Genomic DNA, 27,489 nt, shown 5'->3' on the forward strand with positions numbered 1-27,489 from the left:
AGGGTGAAACTTTAATGAACAGGATTAGTGTCCTTGCAAAAGAGACCCAAGGGGGTTCTCTTGCCCTTCCACACTATGTGTGAACAACCAAGAGGACAGCCATCTGCGGACCAGGTAGCAGGCTCTCAACAGGCATCTAATTTGTGGGCCCTTGATCTTGGTCTTTTCAGCCTTCAAAATTGTGAGAAAGAAATATGTGTTCTTTAAGCCACCCAGTTTATGGTATTTTTGTTAGAGCAGCCCAGACTGACTGAGGAGGCAGTGGATTACCCTGTGCACCCTCACTGCTCTGGTGGATCTTAGAAGAGTTGTTGGTTTTTCAGACTGCTCAGCTTTTAACTTGTTGTTAGGACAGAGCGGCAACTTCTAAGCTCCTAACATGCTAGCCTAAAAACCAGAAGTTTCTGCTGAAAGTATGTTTTACAAACACATATTTGATAAGGTCTACAAAGCAAGATTCAGGATTATATTAATAAACAAGTACCAGATTATTAGTATCCAGAATACTAAAATTTATTCAAATACATTCATATGGTACCCACTAAGTTTTGTATTGAGGGCTCTGCAAATGCACCAGTTGCAACAAAAAGCAAATATAATGACCAACTTCAAGGATTTAGATGGAAGCAGGACAGAAGGAAATATGTAACCACTGTTTTAAAAAAGAAAAAGAGTTCCAAACCTAATCTGAGAAAGAACATATTTTGAATGATGTAATTCATGTCCTGTTGGAAGGATGTATTAGTCTTGATTAAATTTTAAATAAATTTCCTATAAGTTATAGTGGATAATAATTGGTTCTGGGGATTCAAATGACCTGCCATCCTGATAACTATTAGACAAAAGTCTAGTAACCTTTAACCAAACATTCTTTTTTTTTTCTTTTCTTTTAACTGTAAAATTTCTTACAAAAAAAAAAATCCTTAAATTGGCCAGTAACTCTCATAGGCCTTTTTATACAGCAAAGTTAAAATAAAACTTTGACACATACTCACAACTAAATTGTCTGAAAAGCTTTCTTTAACATTGCAGTAGAAAATTTCTAAGAGTTGTAAAAGGCATTAGCACAAGGATGTGGACAGCACTTGAATTTCAAGTGTATGAGAGGGTGGGTGGGGGTGGTACAGGATTCCTCCCTAAGTGACATCTAAATACCACAGAGTAATTAGACCAAGGTGCAGTGGAGAGGTGGGAGGAGTATGGTGTGCAGCAATGCTGTGGCTGCCTGGCCAGTGAGCGTCCTGGGAGCCTGCCCATTTTCTTGTTCTTCTGGGCACTCCCCTGCACCTCCACCTGAGAGACAGACACGCTGCCCCCACCCTCCCCAGAGACACCATTCTTCTGTCTTTTAAGAAATGCTGCTAAAAAGCTAGAGAGAAATGCCACCCCTAAGAGCATCCCTCAGCCAAAGATAGAGTGAAGCAGTTGATATGTAAGTGCCGGGTTTCTTCTCTCCTCAGGTGGGATGATTCTGGTATGTTTTATGGTGGCGTTTCCCCAGGAATCCAGCTCCAGGCACCCTGTGAACACTGGGTTCCTTTTCCTGTGCCATTTCCCTCTCCCTACTGGTGTTTTCTATGCCACCCAAATGAAGTGCTTGCACTCAGGCCCTTGTCATAGAGCCTGCTCTGGGGAATCCGGACAGAGCAGTCCCTGCAGCAGAACTGCAAGGAGCTGAACAACGGAGAGAATGTGTAACACACAAAGAGGTAAAAGCAAGGTTGGGTCAGGGTATTAAGTGTCCTGGTTTGCCAGATTTAGCATTAAAAAATATAGGACACACAGTACTTATTGTTTAATTTCACATAAACAGCAATTGATTTTTAGTATAAATATGTCCCAAGTTAAAATAAAAGTTATTCGTTCTTTACCTGAGATTTAAACCTAGCTGGGTGTCCTGTATTTTATCAGGCATTGCCATGAGATGGAGAAACGATTTTGAGCTTTGTCTGTAGGACACTTGGGCTCCAGTGTGGAGCATGGATTTGAGCACAGCCAGGGAGACCAGAGAGGAGGCATATCCCAGCCCAGAGGTGAGGCCTGCAGTGGGCTGTCAGGGAGATGGGGAAGGGCATTTGGAAAGCTGTCTGCCCTTCTCAGACAAGGGCCAGGGCAGCAGAACCAGCTCACTGGAGGGAATGGGAAAAGATGGTTCAAGATATCCTGAAAATGCCCCCTGCTGATTAGAGAAAGACACCAGGTTAGCAGCGCAGGGTGTCTCTTCCCCCTCCTCCAGGCACGTGCACCTGTGAAGTGAAGCTGCTGTGCTCAGGCTCAAACACCTGGCCCCTGAATCAGGCAGCACAGGCGCTTCAGGTCTAACTTTCCTCAGCTCCATTAGAAAGTGCTCAGCACAGCCCTGTCCTCAGCAGACCCTTCAGCAGAGCCTCTGGGAATCACCAGTTGTGAGTGGCAAGGGACACTAAGAACAAGAAAATTCCCTTTTTGGGGGCTTCAAAGAGAAAATAACTCATTTTCCCTTTGTTGTTGTTTTTCCTGAAATAGACCTTGCCTCGTGTGGTAACCCCAGCCATGAGGCTTAGTGCAAAGTCACGGAAATTCGTTCTCTTCCAGGAGATGAATAGGAGGCACGTTCAGAATCACACAGCCATCTCTGCGTGAAGAACTCTTCAATTTCACTGCCACCTTCATGAAGGAAATTCCATTCTGGTGGGAATCCACTTCAGAAACAACATACTGAAAAAAGAAAAGAAGAAAAAATAAAATCCATTATAACAACGATCGACTCTTGCTTCAGCTTTGTTCCATTTCTTCTATTTGTAAAATGCACGCTGAAGACCATCAGGGGACATCATATGAATTGCTGCACTCCAAAGTTAAAGTGAAAAGAAAAAAAAAAACCTGTACCAAAATGAAAACAGGGTTTTGTTCATTTTCTAAAACCTGAATTTGACTGTAACTTTTATTTCTAAAATTCAAAAGGGCTATTTCCTCACACTAAGTTATAGCTACTGGCATCGGACGGTAGAAAGGCATGTACATGAGTGGTTATGTAGAAATCCCCTTTCTACCCGCATTCACACATGCACACAGATGCTGTAGGAAAAGTGCCTTGTGTGAGCCGAGCCCTGGGCACACATTCAGCTGTCCCGCAGTAGGCAGGTTGGCATCCCAGGGCCTCTGTGCCAAGGATCATTTCAGTTATTTACAGACCACACATATTTAATTCTCATAATAATCTCATAGGGTAGATATTCTCCTCCCCATTTTAGAGTTGTAGAAACTGAGGCTTGGGAAGGTTAAATAACTTTCTGAAGGTCACATAGTCAGTAAGTCAGAGTTATGGGCAGAACTGTATTCCTTCAAAACTTATATGTTGAAGTCTTAACCTCCAGTACCTCAGAATATAGCTGTATTTGGAGATATGGTCTTTGAAAGGTAAATTAGTTAAAATGAGGTCATGAGTGTGCATGCTAATCCAATATGACCGGTAAGAAGAGAGAGACACCAGGATTTGTGTCCACAGGGGAGGACACAGTAAGAATGTGGCCATTTGCAAGCCAAGGCAAGAGGCCTCAGAAGAAACCAACCTGCCAACTTCTTGATCTTGGACTTCTAGCCTCTGGAACATCAGAAAACAAACTCCCATCACGTAAGCCACCCAGTCTATGTACTTCATTGTGGTAGCGCTAGCAAACTAATGATAGTGACCAACCCAGAATTTTTACCCAGTCTGCAGTTCTCCTGAAATCATCTTTTTTCATCAGGGCATCAGATCTAAGAAAAAATGAGGTTAAGAGAAAATTTATTTTACTTCATTTCCAATATCCCAAAGCAAACTGGGGTTTAGCACAAGCTGACCAAGTTATCCAGGATGTCCCAGCCTAGTGGTCACGCTGCTGATGTGGGCATTCCGGGGAGACAGGACAAAAGGCTCTAAGCAGTAATAACTCAAACCCAGAAGATCAGGTGGTAGCATTGTTCTTCCAGGAAATCAGTTTATTTAATCAGGCCCCAGACCACAACTAGAGTCTGAGACAGAAAACCCAGTCCTTGTTAAAAACTGAACCTAAAACCACCTCCAATTCCGCCCCACCTCACACTGCTCTCACTAGCAGAATAAAAATTCTCAATGTCCCTGTTCAGTCCTGCGATGGTCAGAACCAATCAAAGTTGACTCCACACTTCCATCAGTGATGGCCTCAGTGTCTTCAGCAATCTTCTTTTTGCCAGAAGAATCTAACCCTAGAATGGGGGACTCTCTGGAAATGATTCCAAAGTGTTCTAAACAGAAAAGAGGATTTGTCTGCCTTCTGCCACAAAGCCAAACTTGTGAGCCAGTTGCTGGAGAGAAAAAGAAAGAGGCTTTTATTCAGATGCCACATGATCTGAGAGAATGGCAGACTCTTGTCTCAAAGACCATCTCCTCCACAAAATCCAGACAAAGTGCAACCGTCCTCAGCAAGATCGAAACAAAAGGCAATGTCCAGAATTCCTGTTCCCATTTGAAACACAGTCCCTTGGAGACCGTAGGTCAGCAGTCTCCAGCCTTTTTGGCACCAGGGACCTGTTTCATGGAAGATGGGGGGAAGGGGGAGCCAGAGCTCAGGCAAGCTTTGCTGGCTCTCTCACTTGCCACTTACCTCCTGCTGTGGGGAGGGTGAGGCCATGGCAGAGACAGGAAGTAAAGCTCAGGGAGCTTAGCTCATGGCCTGGTTCCTAACACGACACAGACCTTAGTGGTCCTAGGCCTGGGGTTAAGGACCCCTGGCACAGGTGGCTGCTAAGTAGTCATCCTTGCAGCTTAGCTTGTTCCTGACTGCAGCCTGCTTCAGACCCCCTCCTGGAACCTGGGGCCATTTCAACCAATGGCCCTTGTGACCATGCAGGCTAGGGCCACCAGGTCGCACAAATGCATTGGCCAGTGCATTCACCAGGTGGGTGAGAGTGTGTTTCTTTGTACCTTTGGGTCTATATCAGCTTGGGTGTGGGACAGGCCTGGTGCTTTCTCATGCTTCAAATGGGTCCATCTCCCAACCAATCCCTTTTGCCCCAGGCTAGACTGACAGGCCTCTTTGCTCCAACACCTCCCCTGCTGCCATTTTAACTCCTGTTGTGCATGTACCTGCCTTACCCTAGTCACATCCCCAATCTGGCACCCAAAGAGGCTAGGAGAGCATTTTTCTCTATCTAATTATTATGCTAGTTGTACATACTTAGTGTAAGAAACTCCTCTGCCATCTTGGCCAGGGGCATCTCCCCTGGTGCTCCATCAGCTCTGCACTGGGGTGAGACATTGACAAGGCATGACTTGGTTACCTGGGCAACATGGCCTCACAGTCATGGAAATATGCAGCCTGGGGCTGCATTGTAAAACACAATGTCCTTGTTATGGTCCCAGGCAGTTTGCAAGGCATTGACCAGCTGTAGGCCCTGAGCACTCATACCTCTGACCTTCATTGCCCAGGGGCATGGCTCAGTGCACAAGTGGCTGCTGGGTCCTACTCCCATGGACTAGCTCTATCTGCCCTGGTGGCCCTGACCTCAATCCAGTCCCTGTGGTTTGGAAAGGCAGTCTATCAGTATCAAAAGTACTAAGATATTGAAACTACTCTCTCAAAGATCCTGGTGGGTCTGAGATGGATAGAAAACAGTGAAACATCCATAGTCTTGAGTTAATAAGTTGAAATTGACCAGAATAGCCTTCTCTCATAGTTATTACAGAGTTATAATAAACCCAGAACATTTCTATTAATATGTGCATACCCCACATACAAACACATACGTTCCTTAGAGGTGGGGCCTCTAGGTGGGTAGCTGCATTGGTCCATGGCTCATCTTGTAGTTATGGATGCTTTCTCTCTTCCAGGAAATTGCCTGGATTGTTATCATGAGTCAAATAACATTATCAGAGCCAAGTAGGATTCAGAGTCTCTAGATAGAGCCTCAACTTTCAAGTGTGGGGGGAGCAGAGAAAAGGCAAGGACTCCTGTGTTGAAAGCAAGGGCATTCAGCCATTGAAGCCTGGGGTTCTGCTCTCCGTAGTGAAGAGCCTCTTTCTATGACTGTTTCTAGATCTACTGCTCCTCACACTCTTGTTATTATGAGATATACGGAAATTAGCTTGGCCTAATATGTAATGCTGGAAAGCTGAGGTGGCCCTCACCTATGGCAAGCAGCCTATGTATACTGGTATTGATATAGGTGCCAGAACTGGCACCTATGATCATAATTCATGTAATCATATATTCTACATACTCGATATTGTTTTCCTCAACACTTTTCTGTATTTCAGCTGCTTGTGGTTTCTGTCTCCTGTTAATATGTCATGCAGAACCAGAGAATCCATGAATATTATTAGAGTTATAAAGAATAGTCAGATGTCATCTGAGCCAAAGTACCACCTAATATGGAAAACTCTACTGTCATGCAGCAACCACCCCTGGTTCAATACTTTTTAAAAAATCCTTGCCTGAGGATACATTTACTGATTTTAGAGAGAGAGGAAAAGAGAGGGAGATAGAGGGAAACATTGATGTGAGAGAAGAACATCCATTGGTTGCCTCCTGTACGCTCCCTGACCAGGAACCAAACCCACGACCTTTTGGTGTGTGGGACAGCACTCTAACAGACTGAGCGACACCAGCTGTGGTGCTTCTTCAATATTTATAGTATCAAAAAGTTCACGGCTTTATGAAAAAACCTACTCTCATTGTTACACAGCTGTAAACAAGAATGTTTCTGTGCCTTCTGTTTTCCAAATTGAGTTCAGATTTATCCTATAACATCCAGGCTGTCTTCTCAGCCCCACCAACCCAGTTAGGATCCAGTAAGTGAGTCTGCTGGTGCGCCTGGTCCAAAGGCAGTGGTTCTCTACGTGTGCCTGTTGGAGCCTCCAACCCCATTCTCTGGACCCATCCCTCCTGGACCCCCAGCAAACCCGTTCCGCTGTCATGTGCTCTTCTCATTGGGATCCTGTGTGAGATTTCATTTCCAGAATGGGTTCTCATGTCCCATTCAAAGGCTCCCCTGCCTGGTCTGATGAGGCTCACAGAGAGAGTATCTGGACTTGTGCAGTCATTATCTGGGCCCAGGGCAGGACACCCCCAAATATTCAACAATAGTAAATTGATGACTTTGAATTAAAGTTACTTGACAAGCAAGTGGTACAAGAAAGGTACACCGACCCCCACTTATCTCCTTGAATGAAGGAAATAAATCTCCCATGGAAAAGTACCCTCCTTGCACCAGGTTGTAAAGAGACATTCTTATCACCACAGATAAAGAATTCAGGGGAAAAAAGCTTTCATAAACAAACCTTACTAGTCCTTTACTAATTCACTATCCAAGCCCAAACTTGTTTAGATTCCTCAGTAATGAGCACCAAAACCTAAATGTCTTTTTGCTGTCATTTCTTCACCAACTTATTGTTTCTTTGTCTAAAAAGTACAAAAAGCTGTCAGCTTCATCATTTCTGGGTGCATCATTCATGATTCTCTTGTGTGCATGTATAAAATTGGTATTGCTCCTGTTAATCTGATCTTATGTCAATTTTATTGTAAGTCTAGCATAAGAACTTAAGAAGGGGTGGGGACATGATTCTCTCTCTCCCAGATACTATAAACACATGCAATTTTTACTGGCTCATCAAGAAAAGCCTGACATGACAAGCTTAACATGGCCCATTTCCACGAGGTAATTGATATAAGTAAAATCAACAGAAAAAGAACAAAAGCATATGATGCTTTATAGCTTGCTCTTTCTCAGGTGATTTTGCATGCCTGGAACCTTGTAAATTTGTCAGGAGTAAAGGAAGTTGGGCTCCCATCGCTCCAAATAAGAGCTGGAAAGTTTAAGATGATGTGACTGCCCACTGTCAATGATCTGTTATGGGTATAAAAACAGAGAGATCCCTTATGTCAAAGGGGAGAAAGAGTGGCCAGGCTGTGTCATGAATCTTGACCATAGGTGACCGTTGGGTCTCTCCTTCCTAAGATGTGCTTTTTGTCCACATCTTTGAAATAGCTGAAGAAGCAAGACCTCATCTGTCAAGGCTGAGAAACCAGTGCAGATAACATCTTACTATTATCTCATCTTTTCTTGAGCAGACAATGAAGCAACTTAATTCAAAAACTTGGCTGATGACTGTCTCTTGGCATTTTGAACCTTTTATTCACTGCTTGTAAAAAGAGTTTATTAGTTTATTTGAGGCACTGCAGAGAGCAGGGAGTCTTCCTAATTTTTAGCCAAATACTCTCCTAAAATAGTCTAGAAAAAGTGGGGGAGGAAGAGAAGGAGAAGGAGTGCAACGCAAAGAAGGAAGCCCATGCCTTTCCCAAAGCTGAAGCCAAAGCAAGGTCTTTGCAGGTAAAGAAAGCAGTGCTAGAAGGTGTCCACAGCCACAGAAAGAAGATCTGCATGTCACCTACCTTCTGAGGTCTGATAACATTGTGGCTCCAAAGGCAGCCTAACTATCCTTGGAAGAGCACCTCAGTTGAAACAAGTTTGATCACTATGCCATCGAGTTCCCCCTGACTACCAAGTCAACTTTGAAGAAGATAAAAGACAGCAATACACTTGTGTTCACTGTGGATGTCAAGGCCAACCAATGCCAGATCAAACAGGCTGTGAGGAAACTCTATGACATTGACATGGCCAAGGTCAACATTCTGATCAGGTCTGATGGAGAGAAGAAGGCATATATCTGACTGGTTTCTGACCATGATTCTTTGGATGTTGCCAACAAAATTGGGGTCATCTAAACTAGTTCAACCAGCTAATTCCAAATATAAAGAAAAAGAAGGAGGAGGAGGAGACCGGGAAGGGAAGAGATGGGGGAAGAGAAAGGGAGAGAACATTTCCAGCAAAGATTCTGGTGGACTAACCTACTTCAGTTGCCTGTTAAGGGTGAATGGTCTGTTTGACTGCAGCTCTGCCTAGATAATGAGCAAATTTCACATTAGTCGTATCTGCCACATATGTAGGACCTCATTTACTGCTACATCCTGTGGCTGTCGTATCCTGGGATGGGTCTGTGGCCTTGCACTCAGAGAGCTGAGAAGGGTCTTGTGAGAAAGTGAACCAGGACCTGGTCCCCAAGTTTTTTCCTGTTAATCTGATCTTATGTCAATTTTATTATTGGTCTAATTTAAGAAGAATAGAATGGGGAATTCTCCTTCTCCCCAATACTATGAACACATGCAATGGGTACCAGCTTTGCAGGAAAGCCTGACTTAACAAGCTTAACCTGGCACACTCCTATGAGGTAATTACTATGAGTAAAAACAAGATAAAAAGAGCAAAGGCATAATATGCCTCAACCAGCCTCCAAAGCTAGATTATACTTCTTCTTGAACTCTTAACTGAACTCAACCATTTGGCTCAGAATCCAATATGGCCTCTTCTAGTTTATAAGAAGTGCCAGAACTACGAGAACTACATTTATCAGGCTGGCCCCCCTGGATCAGAGGTCTCTGGATTTTCCTGACGTAGTAAAAACCGATGTTGCTCCCCTGGGTCCAGGTTCAGACTTGTCAACATGACTGTCAACCTCCCAAGTCAAGGGTTCAAGAAATACAGATGTTATGGACTGAATGTTGTGTCCCCACAAAACTCACCTGTTGAAGCCCTATTTCCTAGTGAGATTGTATTTGGAGATTGGATCTTTATGGAAGTAATTAAGGTTAAATGAGGTCATAAGGGCAGGGCCCTGATCCAATAGGATTAGTGTCCTCGTAAGAAGAGACACCAGAGCTCTCTCACTGTGCCCTAATATGGTGAAGTGAGAGAGCTCTAGTGCCTTTTCTTCTATGATGTGGATCCTGGCCTGTGGGGGTCTATGTGTTGTGAAGGCGACAAACAAATTCACACAGACTACAGAAGTCCTGTGGAGAAAAATGGACGGCATGGCCACTCTCTGAGTGAGAGAGCGGGCCTTGACACCTGCCTGGACAGGCTCTTACTGTTTTTCTGGGTACATTCCATCAAGGATGGTCCTCATTTACTATGCACAGGTTCGCTATAGGTGATTACCTTTTACAGATAACAAAGAAAATAATGTTGCTAATTACTTCAAAGAGAAGGATGCTGCAGATCGGCAGGAGTGGGGGAAGTGGTTGAACTGAACTGATTACACTCCATATTTGGGAAGTTTAGCACAGATTTTAGGAAGTTACTTTAGAGATATGCAGTAAACATCTGCTGCCTAAGTTCAGGGTGAGGGAGTTTTAGCAAAAGCAAGCCTCAAAGCAGCCTAGGTACAATGCAGGCCTGACTCCCCATGGGAGAACTGATCCGTGGGCCTGGGTCCTGTGTGCTGACCTTGCTCCCTGTTAGTTTTCTGAATCAGGGGCTGAACTACATTCTCCATGCCACGTGCAATGGTGCCCTATACTTACAAGTCCAAAATGCAAGGCAGAAAGAAAGGTGTTACTAGAAACCAAACTTTGCAAGAACTTGATTTTGGATTTCCAGCCTCCAGAACTGTGAGAAAATAATTTTCTGTTATTAAAACAATTGTCTGTTGTATTTTGTTATGGCTGCCTGAGCAAACTAAAACCAAAGAATAAAACATACACCAATCTCACAGTTTCTCCACCCGACTCCCCGCAAAAAAAAAAAAAAAAAACATAAAAAAAATAACACTGGCTTCCATGTGTATATCACTAAGCACTTTACAAAGGTTGTGACACCCATTATTAAATTAGATTCTTACTGCAGGCCAAAGTGGTATATCATGACACTCATTTTACAAAAGGGGAAAGAGGACGGTGGACGGAAGGTGATCTGTGCAGTATCACACTGGAGGTCAAAGTGTAAACTGTTACCCAGAACACTGCTCTTTGCTGCTGTCCTAACAATCAATCTCCACACCATGACATCATCTGCAAATCAGGTAAAAAGTTTCAATGTCTTCACACAAACATCAGTGAAAGCATTTAAAGGAGAATTGGTTACCCTCTAACCTGAAGAGGACACGTGGATTCCAACTTGTAAGCCAGTTAATGACTTCTTGGCAGCAGCTGCCAACCCCGTGTATTGACAAGGATTCTGAGATCAGGTTAGGAAAAAATGCCCAGATTAACCAGGAACACAGGGCACAGGCAGAGAAGGTGGAGCGTGAGCGAGCAGATCTGGAATTGCAGACTCGACTCCAACCCCCCAGGACAAAACGGAGTCCTTATGGATGAGCAAGAGAGCTTTCCAGTGGGAAGACAACATTATATAAAGGTTGGCCAAGGATACTTTTTTTCTTAGAATTCCTTCTTTCTGGATGTCCCTCTCTGACTTATTGTTCTTTGTCAATATGGAAATTTTTTATCTCAAAACCAAGTTCTAAAAGAAATTCCTCATATGCAGCTTTATATAGAAGATAATGAATGTCTGAGGGACAAGTTCTTCAAAGTCTTACAGTGCATGCAGGCACAGATTTCAAGAAGCACTGATAAAGGAGGAAAGGCTGATTCTCAGCACATTCCCAGCAACTGTTTCATGGCTGGCAGAACAATTGGGTGTATAATCAGGGACTATACAACCTTGATTATAGGGGATTACACCAAGAGACATAATAATACTGCTATAATTATATATCAACAGTTAGGCCTCAAATTCTTTTTTTAGAAAATAGCTACTGCAAATTTTGCAGTTTAACAAGAAACAAAAATCACAGTAAAAATCCTTTGTGACTAAAATCGTGGTGTCCTGCCCCTCCCTCTGTCCCTCCATCTTAAACCTCCTCTAAAGCTAGTCCTACTGCAAGAACAGTAAACTGCAGGGAATACGCAGCTTTTAACTTGATTTTTCCCCTTAATTATTCAGTCCTACATAAGCTAGATGCATGCTTTCAAAACAGATACTGGCTTTAAATTATTTAAGAAGTAAAATGGCTCAAATGGGACTAATTTAGCAATACTAAGAGAAGTAACTTCATATAACAGCTTTTTTTTTTTTACTAAAGCTCATAAAATGCCACTTTTATTTACCCAAAATGGTGAAAACTGTTTTATTGTTACAGAAACCAGGAATATAGAAAAAGAATAATTTTAGAATAAGATGAGAATATGTTTTAATTCTATCTTGTTGATTTTTAAGAAGTTGTGACGGAAGGAAATGATTTCTCCATTAATTTTGGAAAGTAATTGTCCTTAAATTCTTATCTGAGCCTTCCTCCACGAGGGCCCTATGAGCCAGATGTCCTCTACTCCTAGTGTTCATGTCCCTCAGAAAAGCTGACTGGTAAGATAAATAATACTGTTGAACTTCTAATATGGGTCTTTGTAAAAATGAAGGCAATAATTGAGTTATCAAATTATACACAAAATAATTGAGCAAGAATTCACCTCTAGCCCAAGGACTTAAATCCCATGTAAAAACTAAGTGAGAAAGGCCCAAATCCATTGGGTGACAGCTTTGATGTCAATAAGAATGTGAAACTCTGTTCTTATTTCAGAAGGTACTTATTTCCAAATTGATAATCAATTTACCCAGATATTTATTCTTTGAAAATAGGGCCCAAAGGAGATAAGAGAAAATTAATCTGAGTTATAAAAATTACACAAGGGCTTCAAACATATAATTTTTATAAAAGTCATAGAATATAATTGGACACAAAATACTACACTGTATATCAGAAGCAGTTAAGTTTTTGATAAAAGGTATTAAACAGAAAGTCATAATAATAACATGTTAACTTTGTCGAGTGATTTAGTACTTCCAACTCACACACACTCGTTCGTGGTCCATGTGTCATCTGGGCTCCCTGCCCTGCGGTCTGGGAGACGCTGACCTGACTTCTTGGTGGAAGCTGCGCGCCTTCCTCAAGTTTCCCACAAGTGCAAGTTGAGAGGACAGGGAATATTCTGTATTCTTAAGGTCATTTCAACCTCCAGGCTCCTTAAGTTACTGCCCCAGTTTCAGCAGTAACTTAAATACAAAACATCCCCCAAAAGCTCTGCTCTCACAAAGCATAAGAAAATGTACATAGAATTTTCTGAAGATTTTGGAGTGATAGGAGACTTGGAAGAGGCTCACATTGCAACACACGGGAAATCTCAGGTGAACATACTTATCTTTGTTCTTTACCTGCCCTCAGGCCCCCCATCACTGGGGATGCTCACTGGCCCTTCTCCCCACAGAGGTCCCTGCCCCATGCCTTCAGGTGGTTCTGGCAACCCTGCCTCCTTCCCTTCTTGCTCCCTTTTTTCAGGAGCAAACAAACTTCTCTCCCCATCTCCAGAGTCACAAGTTCTCCCACAAAATAGTCATCAAGATACTATGTATGCCTAAATATGAGATCCAAGAACACATTTTACAAAAAAGAAGGTTCCCTTTAAGAAGTTTTTGACCAACTTAAATATGTAGGTAAATCAGTGATGTTCAACATTTTTCATCTCATGACACACATAAACGAATTACTGAAATCCTGTGGCACACCAAAAAAATATATTTTTTGCAGATCTGACAAAAATAGGTATAATTTTGATTCATTGACACCAGATGGCTATTGTTATATTGGCTATTATCATTTTTTAATTTGATAATCTAAGAGAAAAGGAGTCAGTGCCCCTGACTAAACAGTCAGATATTGCATGTTTAAAAAAAATCTTGCAGCACACTGGTTGAAAATCACTGATATAAATGATTGATATGAAAGAAATAGCCAAATGTCTTCTTATGATATTGTGTTTATTGATTTAATCATTAAAAGAACACAGTTCATAGGACCTATATTGCTTTTGAAATGCAGATTTTTCCACACTCTCGAAGTTCATAAAATTCTTCACATTTCACATGTGTGTCTCTGCCATTAGTAAAGCTATTGCTGAGTCATCTAACACAGTTCTCCAAAACTCCTCAAGTTCATTGCTTTCTAATTAGTTTAAAGCACAGTATGTTTAATCCAGTTAGGCTGCTTGTGTTGAAATTTTATCCCAAATCATAAGAACCAGCTTGTTGTTTATGTTCTCCATAATGTAACCACTTAATTTGTTGCTTTTAAAGTGACCTTTAAGCATTATTTACAATGACATTCAACTTTTGCAATTGAGAGGTCATGCTAGGGAATAATGATTACAGATGGGCCAAATGTCTTTGCTTCCCTTTTGTTTTTCTCTTGGATGATCTTTATAAACAACTGGAATTAACATTGATCGAAGCTGTTTTAGGCGGATCTTTCCCAAAGGGTTCTTTGTTGTCCAATGTGAAACTATTGAAATAATGTCTTATCTGAGACTTGTATTTAAGGTTGCTATCTTTTTTTGGAGTGATAAATAATTTTGAGAGAGATACTTTCTTATTTTTAAAACAGAAATGACACATCATTTCAAAGACTGTCTTTCCAAGGAAGTTTTTGTTCTCACTGCTGCATTGAGGTAAAGAGTTTTTTGTGTCCAGAGTCTCAGAGGAACTGCTGCTCAACAGAAGAGCACTCAGAGACAGGTACACTGCTCTTCTCAGAGGAGGGCCTCCGATGGTGGGTGGGCATTTGGAAAGGGCAGGGTCTGACCTGAGGACTGTGAGAGCAAGGAGGAGGCAGCCAAGCTGAGTTCTTTAAGCAAAAGTGGCTGGAGCTCGTGGGACTGCCAAATCCCGGATTCAGGCCAACCCCTAGATATTTTAAAATGAACTTTGCTTTTGACCTCATTCAGGAATGATAAGACCTAAGCAAGACTCATAGTTCCTATAAGAATCTGAACTGGAGAAAGACATCAGTTCATGCATAACAAGAATTCTTTCTCATATATTGGAGTCCCTGCATCTTAGCATGCCAGGGATAACTAAGGCTGTGAAACTATTCTGAATTCTACAGTGGTAGGTACTTGTCATTAAACATATGCCAAAACCCACAGAATGCACTACACCAAGAGTGAACTCTACTGTAACCTGTGGACTTGTGTGATAATGTTGTGTTGAAGTAGGTTCATCTACTGTGATAAATGCACCATTCTGGTGGAAGATGTTGATAATGGGGGAGGCTGTGCTTGTGTGGGAGCAAAGAGTATACAGGGATGAGGTTCTGTACCTTCCTCCCTCTTTTGCTGTGAGTCTTAAACTGCTGTAAAAAATATAGTCTTCTTAAGAATCTATAAGCTCTGGGGTGTTGCCATTTTTTTAATAGGAAGCTAATTCTTTTCAAGTAAAATGATAACATTATTTTCTCAGGTTTTAACTAAAACATTTAATTATTGTAATTTTACAATGAAATTATATGACGAAATGAGCCACTTTCACATAGACAGATTGATAAGTGCAATAAATATTGACCAAGCTTTTGCTGGTTGAGGTACTTTTCTATAAATATCATTGACTATTTCTGTATTCTCATTTGAACAAATAGGAGTAAGGATTAATTGGAAAACATTTTAAGTTTTGCCTGTGCTTAGAAAGATAATGACTCAACATACTCAATAAAAAGCCATTTAGGAGACTGTACTTTAAAGTAAAGCAGGAAACCGAATGAAAGGCAGGTAATAGATCAGTTCAGAGGGAATTGTGAGGCAATGGACCAAATAAAAATTACTGGATATCCCTTTTGTGGCTTAAATCTGTCATCAAAGGTTAAATTAACTTCTATTGGCTTAAATCTGTCCTACAAATGTTGGAAGAAATAGTTCGATAGAACTGCAATTTTAATCCTTAAGGTACAACCCAAGGGGCAAAATGTTTCACTCTTTGTGTTTCTATAGTAGCTACCTCATTACGTACAAAGGCTGGCACAGATGTTTCCCCTAATAATAACAATTCAGTTAGAACTTTTGATGTTGTATGTAACACAAACTAAATTTAAACTGTGAGACAAATTGCTTGCTATCTCTGAAAATCTATATTCTTCTTTTTCCTTAGTAATCAAGTTTTAGGTAGGCATGCAGCTGAAGACTAACTTTCCCAGTCTGCTTTGCAGTCTGGTGTGGTCATGTGATTATATTTAGACCAATGAAATGTGAATAAAAGTAATGTTTGCCATTTCTAGGCTAGGGCCTTAAACCGTTGGGAATAGATTTTTCCCACCTCTTTTTCCACTTTTCCTGTAGACTGCAGTATAGACATGGCACTGACACAGCATCATCCAAGCCAAAAAGGAGGTCACTCTACTGATAGCAGAGGAATAAGATGGCGAACTCTTGGTCCCTAGATAACTTCATGGGATGGAGCTGCACCTTAAGCCTTAGATGATCAAGTCAAACTGTAGCACAACAAAGAAATGAACTATTATTTTAGCAACTAGCTTTTCTTATTTTGTCTTTGTTACAACAACTTAACATTTACCCTGAGACAAAACACATTTAAAAACAAAAGGGATTTATTGATGAATGTTACTGGAAAGTCTAGGACAGGCTTCAGTGGGCTTTGGGCTCGGTTTGGTGGGGGACTCTTTCCTTGCCAGGTCTCTGTAGTCCATGTATTAGCCTCATGCTGAGGCTGGCTTTCCTACGGTGGCACTGTAACTGTAATGGGGGTAGGTCGGATCAGAGGCCCCAGAACACAGGGGAGACCCTGGGAAACCAGGAGGACCCCACCCAAAGCGAAAAGGCAGGGGGCAGGGAAGGAAGGGTGTCCTCTGAGCAGCAGGCACTGCATCTAAAGCACATTTGCATAACAAAGGCAGATTAAAGCAGCCTCTGCCTTTGAGAAAGGAGGCTGCTGATGGCAGGAGGGGGAGGGAAAGGGGGCAAACTGTAAACAAAGAAAGCGAGATGTGAGAACCTGCCAGCAGAGTGACTCCTGACAGAGCCACACGGGGTAGAGTGTGGGGGCCGGGGCGGTTGAGAGGGTGGCTCATACGGTAATTGCGTGTGTGAGCTGGGGGGCCCAGAAGCCTAACCCTGGACCAACACATGCATGTGCACCTGTGAATGGCTGGGGAACTTTTGCCCTGACTACGGATGGCAGCCAAAAGAGGGTCGAAGACACCGGGGAGCTGACAAAATGGCAGACATCGAAGCACCATAGGAAGAGCTGGATGCTCAGTCACACAGGAATTTCTGAGCTGAGCCTTTAAATTGCAGCACGGAGAAATACGGGGTCTGTAGGTCCATATGTCTGTAGGTCTGGGGGTCCATAGGCTTTTTGGCCTAGATGGCCTGATGGCTTCAGGGAACCCAAGCTCAGAGACCCAGGGGCTTCCCAGAGGCCGCATGGTTTGGAAACCACCTCAGTGCCCCTCGCACACAGAAGACGGTGACAGAGCAGGAGGCGCTGTGGGGGACCTGCGTGGTCAAGCACAGGGACACACTGTGAGCTGATGCCTGGAGTAAAGGCCCCTACAGAGAAGACCTGCAGTACAGCTATTAACTGACCACTGAGATCGAGCGTAAGAATTTGGTACCTAATGGATATTCAGAAAAAGTTTCTAATAAAAGAGAAATAGATGCTGGAGAGATAACCACACCAAAATTCACTACATGTGGCTCACAAAACTCCTACCACAGTAGGAATATTTTTTAAAAAGAGAGAAAACAAAAGAAAGGAAAGAAAAAAATACACCCAGGTCTTTCCCAGCTACCTGACCTAAGCTACTCTGAGAAACTGTGCCTTAAAAAGTGTGAGCTTCTATAATAGCCAAGTGCTGGAAAAGTGCCCATCAGCAAATGAGTGGATCACAAAACTATGGTACATTTACACAATGGAATTCTATGCCGCAGAGAGAAAGAAGGAGCTTACACCCTTTGTGACAGCATGGATGGATCTAGAGAGCATTATGCTAAGTGAAACAAGCCAGGTGGTGAGGGACAAATACCGTATGTTCTCACCTTTAACTGGAACATTATCAACAAAAGAAAAAAAGCAAACAAAATATAACCAGAAACATTGAAATTAAGAACAATCTAACAATAGCCAGAGGGGAGGGGGAGGGGACAGTGGGGAGAAGGGTTTTCAGGAACTACTATAAAGGACACATGGACAAAACTAAGGGGGATGGTGGAAGCAAGGGAGGGAGGGGGATTTGGCTGGTGGGGACAGGGGTGGGGAGAAAATGCAGACAACTGTAACTGAACAACAATAAAGTAAAACAAAAAAGTGTAAGCTTCTTATTTGTTGTTGCTTCTACAGGATTTAGGGCATATGCTGGACATATGCCAGGCATCTGACAAAAGCCATGAAAATTTCATTTAATTGAATTCATTGAAAGTTAAAAGGAATAACTAAGGCATAAGAGAAATCATGTTCAAGCAAAATATTTAACTTGAATTTTAAGTTTGAAATACTGTATTAGATTAAAGGTAGATTAAATCAAATATCTTTGAAAGAAAATAGGAATTTTAAGACAGAGTCCTAGTGAAGCTTTTGTTAAATTGCACCAGGGAAATGGAAGGGTATGTTGGGGTGTGATATTGAATGACAGCAGCAGGAGGAAGTACAGAATATTAGATTATGAGATCATAGTTACAGAGCACCTATATGATGCTGAATGCCAACAACAGTGGACAGTACAGAGTGTTAGATGATGGGGTAACAAATACAGAATGTCTAGTGGATCTCTCTTCTGGACCCCATCTCACAACTGGAGACAGAATGGTGATGCTCAACATGGGGTAGCAGGCCAGGAAAACCACCCAAAGAATGCTTTCTTGAGGAGCTTTTCATCCATGTTCTGCTCTTTGTCAAAAATGACTTGGAAAGCAGAAAAACTCTAGGCCATAATCATCATTCCAGCCTCTGAAGTCCATCCTGTCAGTATAGAAACATTGCAGAAGATCGTGTGCTCCAGGTTCCTGACTTCCCAGAAACCATCTAATCTGGGCCTACAAAGTTCCGGTTGAGCAAAAGCATTTGGCTTAGTGGCTGCACCATGTGGTCCACTTTCAAAGCAAATGCCTTTATTATTATTTTATTAGACTGAGACAACTATAGAGTAATGGTTGTGGAGAACCTGATTTCAACCTTATACTGGCTTTAAACATATTACTTTGGAGAGAAAGACTAATAGAGCAAATAGTGGGGAATAATGAACTGCATGTAAGCTCTATAGATATTAGGTTATAAACTCCTTGACAGAAGCATCTATGTAGAATTTGTATTCTTGGTCCTGCTAACAATGAACTCAAACCATATAAAAAATTTATTTTTATGAAAAAGTTGTTCATTTAGAACAGTCATGCTGTTAAATTGAACTGTAGGCAAAAAGTAAATAAAATCATACTAGCCACTGACAGCTCCCAAACTGTTGGAAGATATTTCTAAAATTGCTTTAGTAAAGTATTGCTAGGTACTTGAAAGTAAGACCTAAATATTATTATTAAATATATAATCACTAATTTGTGTTATATTCATTTGCCCCAAACTAGTACCCACGCAGTCATTTTTTCCTTTTATATATTTGTTAACAAAAAATGCATTATTAAAAATGTCTTTTACAGGCAAAATTAATCTACTGTGGTAGAAGTCAGAATAATGGTATGAGAAGGATGGCTATCAACAGGGAGAGGGAGAAGAGAACTATCTGACAGGGTGGAAATGTCTGTATGTTGATCTGGTGATGCTTAGAGAAGTTTATATGTATGTAAACATTCATCAGGCTTCACTTTTAGGGCTTGCATATTTTACTGTGTGTAAAATATATCAATTTATTTTTAAAATGTGTATTTTGCTTATGTGACATTCTAGACTTAGATGCCTTTGCTTTCAATGATTCATTTTACCTGTAATAGCAGGAGACTAAATGCTACACAGTACATTGCACAGGCAGCATTTCCTTCATATATGGTCAAAACTCACATTGAAATTTTTACCACATTTCATATAATGAACCAGTTGATGAGGTTGATTAATATCTGTAGTAATTAAAGGTCTTTTAAGGTAAACTCAAAAAAATGCGAACCTAAAGAAATCCTGAAACTCTAGTACTTTTATTGCAGTTTTGAGGTACTGAAAGTATGCTTTTTTCTGTAGTCCAGCCACAATCTTATATCCCTGACATTATAATTTTGTGGCTATGATTATGTCACTGGTTTTATTCAACTCTTTCAATGTATTTAAAATTCGAGAGTAAACATAAAATTACAAGTGAAAAATAATATATGGTATACCTAAAGTTCTGAACATAAAATTTAGTGTTAGTATCAACTCAAAACATTTTCTTGTATTTTTTTATTCTTTTTTGATGCTCCCACCAACCCCATGATTCATTGTCCACAGTTCAAAACACAACTCTGTTTAGGTCATCAACCTCTCCACATATAATTATGTACTGAGTGCTCATAAGTTCCTAGGCACTGACTGAAGTAATAAAGTAAAAAAAAAAAAAAAAAAAGACTTCTTCCCCAGATAATTTACAATCTAAATGAGGAGCCAGAACAATGCATTTAAAAATTATGTTTAAAATGTCTAAATTTTTAAATGTCATTTTTATTAAATTATAATTTAGTGAAAAATAATAAAAGATATTGTATATAGTGGTAACCTGGTAAAATGTTTAACAACTGGTTCTGCAGGAAAAAAGAAAAGTCTTGATTTGTAGCTTTTGCCAGTTTCTGTGGTGTAAATACTCTTACTGTGGCCTGATATCAAGGTACTAATGTGAAATCAATTGGCCGGAAAAACTCAGATTTTGAAAATCCATTCTCATGAGTTGGGACAATACTACTATCAAGTACCAACTACTTAAGTACTCAGTGAGTGCAAATTATTTCTGAAACAGTCTCAAAATCATGTAAAATTATCAAAAAAATTTATTTATTAAGCATCATGGGATAATGGAAAACATATATGTTGGTTTCTGGCCAAGTTCCTAGCAAAGTCCCTAAAACCCTTGTAATTTCCTAAGTGATAAGAGCATTAGCAGCATCTGTTGTTCTAATGTGGAAACTCAGGGTGGCTCCTACAGTGCTCTGGGATGGGAACTGGTCCCCAGAAAGACTAAGCCATGTTTAGGAGCTTAGAATTTTCAGCCTCATTCCTTGCCCTACACTCCATCCTCCAGAGAGGGGAGAGAGGCTGAAAACTGAGTTAATAATTAGTCACTCCTACATGAAGCAGCCTCCACAAAATCCCAACAGGATCGATCAGAAGCAAAGGGATTTGTGTGAGTTGTAAAGATAGAATCTCAGGGAAGATAAACTCAATAGAGAAGAAATGGGTTTTTCCTTTACAAGCATCTACCAATTGGGGATTCTGAGAGCTTCCAGGTGGGCAAACACACTCACATCATGAGGGTGTCACACCCCAATTCCACAGAGACAGAAGCTCCTACACTTAAAACCCTCCAAGACCTTACCCTATGTGTCTCTCCCTCTGGCTGTTTATCTGTATTCTTTAATAAACTGGTAAACATGAATGTTTCCCTGAGTTCTGTGAGCTGCCCTAGCAAATTAACTAGACATGAGGAGGGAGTCACTGAAACCTTCAGGTTGGTCAGAAGCATGGATGATAAAACAAGCTTGCGACTGGTTTCTAAAGTGGGGGGTAAGGGGCAGTTTTGTGGAACTGAGTCCTTAACTAGGTAGATAGGGTCAGAATTGAGTTAAATTGTAGAACAGGAGCTGGTGTTGCAGAGAATTGCTTGGTGTAGAGTAAAACCTCCACATATTTGGTGATCAGAAGTGAAGTGTTTTGTGTGAGTTGTATAGAGAATCACAGGAAAGATAAACATAGTAGGCAAGAACTGGATTTTTCCTTTACAATCATCCACTAAAAATAAAGTCTAGTGTTAAATATGGGAAACAAAGAGTAGTAATTATAGTCTCTGCCCCCAAGGATTTTATAATCCCGTGGGATTAGATGTGTAAATTACTAACTGTAAACAAGATCACAAAGTGTTATAAGAAAAGCATAAAGGTTGGAGCCCTGGAACTAGTTCCTAGGTCAGAAATGCTTCCGAGGGAGCCCTCACATATCATTGGTGGGAGTGCAGATTGGTGTAGCCACTATGGGAAACAGTAAGTATTAAGGTTCCTTAAAAGATTAAAAATGGAACTGCCTTATGACCCAGTGATTCCACTTCTGGGTATATAGCCACAGAAATCCAAAACACTAATTCAAAAAGATATATGCACCCCTATGTTTATTGCAGCATTATTTGCAGTAGTCAAAATATGGAAGCAACCCAAGTGCCCATGAGTGGATAAAAAAGTAGTGGCACATATATGCAATGGAATATTACTCAACCATAAAAAAAAAAGAATAAAATCTTACCACTTGTGACAGCATGAATGGATCCGGAAGGTGTCATGCTAAGTGAAATAAGTCAGATGGAGAAAGACAAATATAATTTGATTTCACCATAAGTGGAATCTAAAGAACAAAATAAATGAACAAACAAATAGAAAGAGATTATAGAAACAGAAGATAAACTCCTGGTTGCCAGAGGGGAGAAGGGATGGGGGGATAGATGAAAAAGGGGGAAGGGATTAAGAAGTACAAATTAGTAGTTATAAACAACTCATGGGGATGTAAAGCATTGCATAAGGAATATAGTCAATAATACTGTAATGGTATGTTCAGTGCCAAGTAGGTACTTAAAATATCAGAGGGATCACTTTGTAAAGTATATGATTGTCTAACCACTATGTTGCAAAACTGAAACTAATACAGAATAATATTGAATGTTGTGGGGGGGGGGGCTCCACCCACAGGCACCCCCCTCCCTGGCCACCACGGATGAGAATAGTCTACCAAGATATGATCTGCCTGGGGAGGAAAGGTGACAGATCTCTCAAAGGAGAAGGGCCAAGAGCCTTTTCCTCAATGGCTTTTTTTGGATTCGTTTGCACAAGAATTCAGGTAAACCTCATTAATCATTGCCAGAAAGTAAGGATTAAACAATAGATAACAAAGAACTCTGAGGGCCTAGTTTGAGTCAGGGTCAGATAGCTAAAGAGCTGTAAAACTTTGAGGAACAAACTTACTTCTTGTTTGGACCCTTATCATTTCATTGACAGCATTCTAAACAAAGCAGGTTTCACAGGATTTTACATATTCTTTCTTAGGCCTGATTGCCCAGGGAACCTGTCCTTTCCAGCACAGGGCTGCACCACCCTCTGTCATTGTTTCAGGCTTAGGTGGAGCAAGGGAAGTAAGGCAGCCAGGAGATTAGGAGATTTCTCCAAGACAATGAGGACTCAGGTTTTGTCAAAGCCGAGGGGCAGGGGCCCATCACCCCCTTTTGCTGTAGCCCCCAAAGTCCTTCCTTGGGGGCCTCCCACGTGATCGTGCCTGTCTTAGATTGTTCCCCCCTTGGGGAATCTTACCCATTATTGGCTAACTGATCAAGCTTTGGGGGCTAGTTATGGATGAAGTAACAGGAGCAGAAGCGGTGCTCCTCAAAAAGGATATAAGCTTTTGTCTCCTTGGTGGCTTCCAGTCCAAGGTCACTCCCTCAGCCTTAGCCCTGGCGGGGGTTATAGCTTCTGAAACCAGGCAGGGTGGTTCCCAACAGAATGTAAATTGTAATTAAAAACTAAAATTTAAAAAAAGGAAATGCTTCCAAGTGGAGGTGATACTTGAGTTGAATGTGTTGGACTTGGGTAGGAAGTATCTATTCTCAAGTATTAATGGTGACCAGACTTTGGCAGCCCTGACACTTAAGAGTGGGCAAAGGTTGTGTTTACCAGACATTAGGGGGAATGCCTTATTTTTTCCTTGTAAATATTTTCAAAGACAAGAATTTTAAATAACAAATAATTAAAGTCAACTTATAGACACCAAAAATAATTAGTGAAATAGATTAAGACCAAATGTCTTAATACCTTTCAGCAGCATTTCCCAAAGTTTCTTGGAGTATTAATAAACCATATCTAAAATGAAATTTTATGGCTAAGTCAGCTTGGGAAATAGCAAAGAAAGGTGAACAGTTTAGTTACTGCAGTACTTCTCAGAGCCTTTAAACTGAGTCTGTGCATTGTGGCTGTCGGACAGCAGGCTGTACGTCCACAGTCCTTCACAGAGACTCAGAGGATTAGTGCTAAGTGCACTTCAGAAAAGGCAGAAGCACAAATGGCTCATTAATGGAGTTGTAAACTGACTTATTCTTTCAGCAACTATTTTTCGACACATAGTTAATCAAACCAATAATATCTTAAACTGTCATTAAAATAACATTAAACAAAACCAACACCTCAGTTCTACTTTGTCATCTCTCAATTATATTATGAGCAGCATAACTCCTGATAATTGAGAGTAAGTTTTAAAATCCCTCTAGAATACTAAAGTGATCTCAAACATGAATAAACATTATACCACTTGTTTTAAAAACCCTAATGATATTTGGTGAGGTTAAACAATAAACCTACGCCCCCAAATCTTGGTTCATTGTCAGTATGCAAGTTGACCTTATGGGCAATGAATTTCCTCCATGGGAGAAATTGACATTATTTTTCACAGGGCAGCTTTTGGAGCTATATATTCCTTATTTACTTTTTTCCCTTTTTAAAATTAAATTTATGGAGGTGACATGGTGACATTAGTTAATAAAATTATATAGATTTCAAATGTACAATTCTATGATACATCATCTGTATATTGCATTGTGTGTTTACTACCCAGAATCAAATCTACTTCCAGTACCATATATTTGACCCCCTTTTCTCTTTTCTATAACTACCAAACCCCTTCTGTCTGGGAACCACCATACTATTTTCTGTGTTTATGAATTTTTGTTTGTTCATTGGTTGCTTTCAGTTTTATATCCCACATATGAGTGAGATCATATGGTTCTTGACTTTTTCTGTCTGACTTCTTTCACTTAGCATGATATTCTCAAGATCTATCCATGTTGTCATAAATGGCAGCATTTCATTTTTCTTGTGGCTGAGTAGTATTCCATTATATATATGTACTGCATCTTCTTTATTCAATCATCTATTGAGAAACATTTCAGTTCTTTCCATGTTTTGGCCTGCATGAATAATGCTTCAATGAATATAGGAGGGAGGGAATATATCTTTGCAAATGTTTTCTGGGTTTTTGTTTTTTTTTTTTATAAATACCCAGAATAGGCATTGCTGGGTCATATGGAAACTGTATTGTTACTTTTCTGAGGAACCTCCATACCATTTTGCATAGTGGCTGTGTCAGTTTACATTCCCACTAGTAGCAAATGAGGGTTTCTCTTTCTCTACAACCTCTCCAACACTTGTTATTACCTGCCTTGTGGCTAATAGCTATTCTAACAGGTGTAAGGCGGTATCTCATTGTGGTTTTGATTTGCATTTCCCTAATAGCTAGTGACGTTGATCATGTTTTTACATATTTGTTGGCCATTTGTATGCTTGGGAGAAGAGTCTGTTCAGTTCTTTTGCTCATTTTTTAATTGGATTGTTTGTTTGGTGTTGAGTTTTATGAGTTCTTTATATATTTTGGACATTAACCCCTTGTCAGAGCTATTGCTTGTAAAAATCATCTCCCATTTGGTCGGCTGCCTTTTTTGTTGTTGGTGGTTTCTTTTGCTGTGCAGACACTTTACTTACTTTTTCAGGCATTTCTTCAGGTCCTCTAATAAAAAGAAGTCCCTCCCTGAAGGTTGGTCACAAGATTTGTCAGATTCTTTTTTTTTTTCTAAGTGAGAATCAGCATCAAGCTTGCCCTGAGACTATAGATGCAGAAGAAATATACTTTAGTTTAGAGGAGAGGGGGAGGATGTGTGCATGGTATGGGTTTCCTGAGGACACAGGAGTCCAGCTTTGATGAGCACTAAAGTGTCCGTGTCTGATTGAGGCACTACAAAGAAGAATTTCTCTGTCCTTCTAGCTTCTTGTTTTCTGCCGATGTTACCCAAAAGACCAAGGCTGATGTAGTTTGTTAAGGTCAGCCTCCCAAGGACAGAGGAGGGCAGGGAAGGGGCAAAGTTCTTACCAGTCCAAAAGTTTGTATGTCTGACACTCAATTGACCAATATTCCTTACTCATTGGAGTAAAGAAAGGTTTATCGATTGAGAAGGCACCCAACAGAAAAGATGGGGGCTTTAGAGGATCCTCAAATCCATCTTTCCTCAAGCCCAAAGTTCAATCTCCTTTTCAATCAAGGGAGGGGAAAGAGAAAAATGCAGGTTAGGATTAAGATAAGAGTCAGAGAGACTGAGTATATATGGGGAGGTAGGGGCACATGAAGCATACCCAGCATGTCCTCAAGGCCAACTGGATAGTAACAGATGCCATCATTTTGAAATTTCTGCCTTGGCTGGTGTAGCTCAGTGGATTGAGCGCCGGCCTGAGAACCAAAGGGTCACTTGATTGATTCCCAGTGAGGGCATATACCTGGGTTGCAGGCCAGGTCCCCAGTGGGGGATGCACAAGAGGGAACCACACATTGATGTTTCTCTCCCTCTCTTTTTCTCTCCTTTCACCTTTCTAAAAAAAAAATAGGTAAAATGTTTAAAAAAAAAAAAAAAAGAAATTCCTTTTCCCAAACTTACATCGGCAAATGTTTACTAATTACCCAAAAGAGCATATGTATATCTGGTTTCTTCAGTGTCTCTCCTCACAGTTAATCTCCATGGCAACTAAATGTAGCCCACTGCTGCTTGCTTTTGTAAATAAAGTTGTACTGGAATCCCACAATGCCTTCCAATTCTACAAAGGCAGACCGGAGTAGTTTCAGGGCTGACCTTGTGGCCTGCAAGGCCTGAAATATTTCCTATCTGGTCTTTGGCAGAAAACGTTTACCAAACCCCGGTTCAGTCTTTTATTTTCTTTCCATTCTAATTCTCTAAAATGTCTTCAAAGTGACTTTAAGTTTATATTTTTGGAATTGGATTTTCTCTGTGAAAGTATTCAGGATAGTTTACACAGTAAAGCAAATTATAGTAAGTCTGTGTAATAGCGAAGCTATCACAAGCAGCTGAAAAATGAAAAAATAAAATGTTTGTTTTGAAAGGATCCTTTTTAAAGATCACGAACATCTGGATATTTCCCAAAACATCTGGAACACAGAGTGATTGACTCATTTCTTTTCAGCCTGGTGCATTTTGTAAATACTAGAGGTAAAAATTAATCATTAGAGGTAAAAATAAGTTTATGTAACATCTCGGTAAAAAATCCCTCTAATTTTAAAATCCTTCTAATTTTCAGTTTTCTTGCTCTTTTAAAGTGCATTGAGAAGTACAAACAAGTCTATAATTTTGTTAGAGATTTTGGAAACTTTAAAGAATATAGTATTTGGGTTTTTAATTTATTTATTTGGTTATGCAGTATCAGTAAACTCATTGTCTCTGTGACAGAATACCACCACGATTTTTTTTAAAGGCCTCAAAACTTAAACTATGTGTTTTTCAATTATTACATATTAGAGTATCAGCAAAGTGGTATAAGGAATATCCCATGTCTGATCAATTAAGTTGAAATGAAACTTGTTCATTGGTCTCTCAGTATCAGCTGTCTTAATGTCAGAATGGCTTTTGGTTAGAGACAAATACATTGTCATAAAAAGGCCTGGGTTTTTGTAGCCAGACTGGGGTTTGACTGCTGGCACAACTACCTTCGAGCCTATTTGAGCCTAAGTATCTACTCAATAAAATGAGGCTATTCCTTTTATTGGAGATATGGTATATATAAGCACAGTGTCTGAAAATAATAACAAAACAAGTTCTACCATATATTG

The 27,489-nt window shown here is 40.5% G+C and overlaps 1 long non-coding RNA gene across 2 annotated transcripts; it reads right to left on the bottom strand.

Moving 5' to 3' along the window:
- Positions 1 to 487: 487 nt before the first annotated feature.
- LOC118498847 lies at positions 488 to 16,135 on the bottom strand. 2 transcript variants are annotated; one of them, XR_004901330.1, is made up of 3 exons: positions 15,967 to 16,135; positions 10,788 to 10,844; positions 488 to 2,697 (listed from the first exon to the last, which is right to left on the bottom strand). It is a non-coding gene; the product is annotated as an uncharacterized LOC118498847 (long non-coding RNA). The 2 variants fall into 2 exon arrangements; XR_004901331.1 differs by lacking the exon at positions 488 to 2,697 and adding an exon at positions 3,693 to 3,738.
- Between the last annotated feature and the right edge of the window lie 11,354 nt (positions 16,136 to 27,489).

Source organism: Phyllostomus discolor, chromosome 2 (genome assembly GCF_004126475.2).
Source record: "Phyllostomus discolor isolate MPI-MPIP mPhyDis1 chromosome 2, mPhyDis1.pri.v3, whole genome shotgun sequence".
In the NCBI taxonomy this organism is placed as follows: domain Eukaryota; kingdom Metazoa; phylum Chordata; class Mammalia; order Chiroptera; family Phyllostomidae; genus Phyllostomus; species Phyllostomus discolor.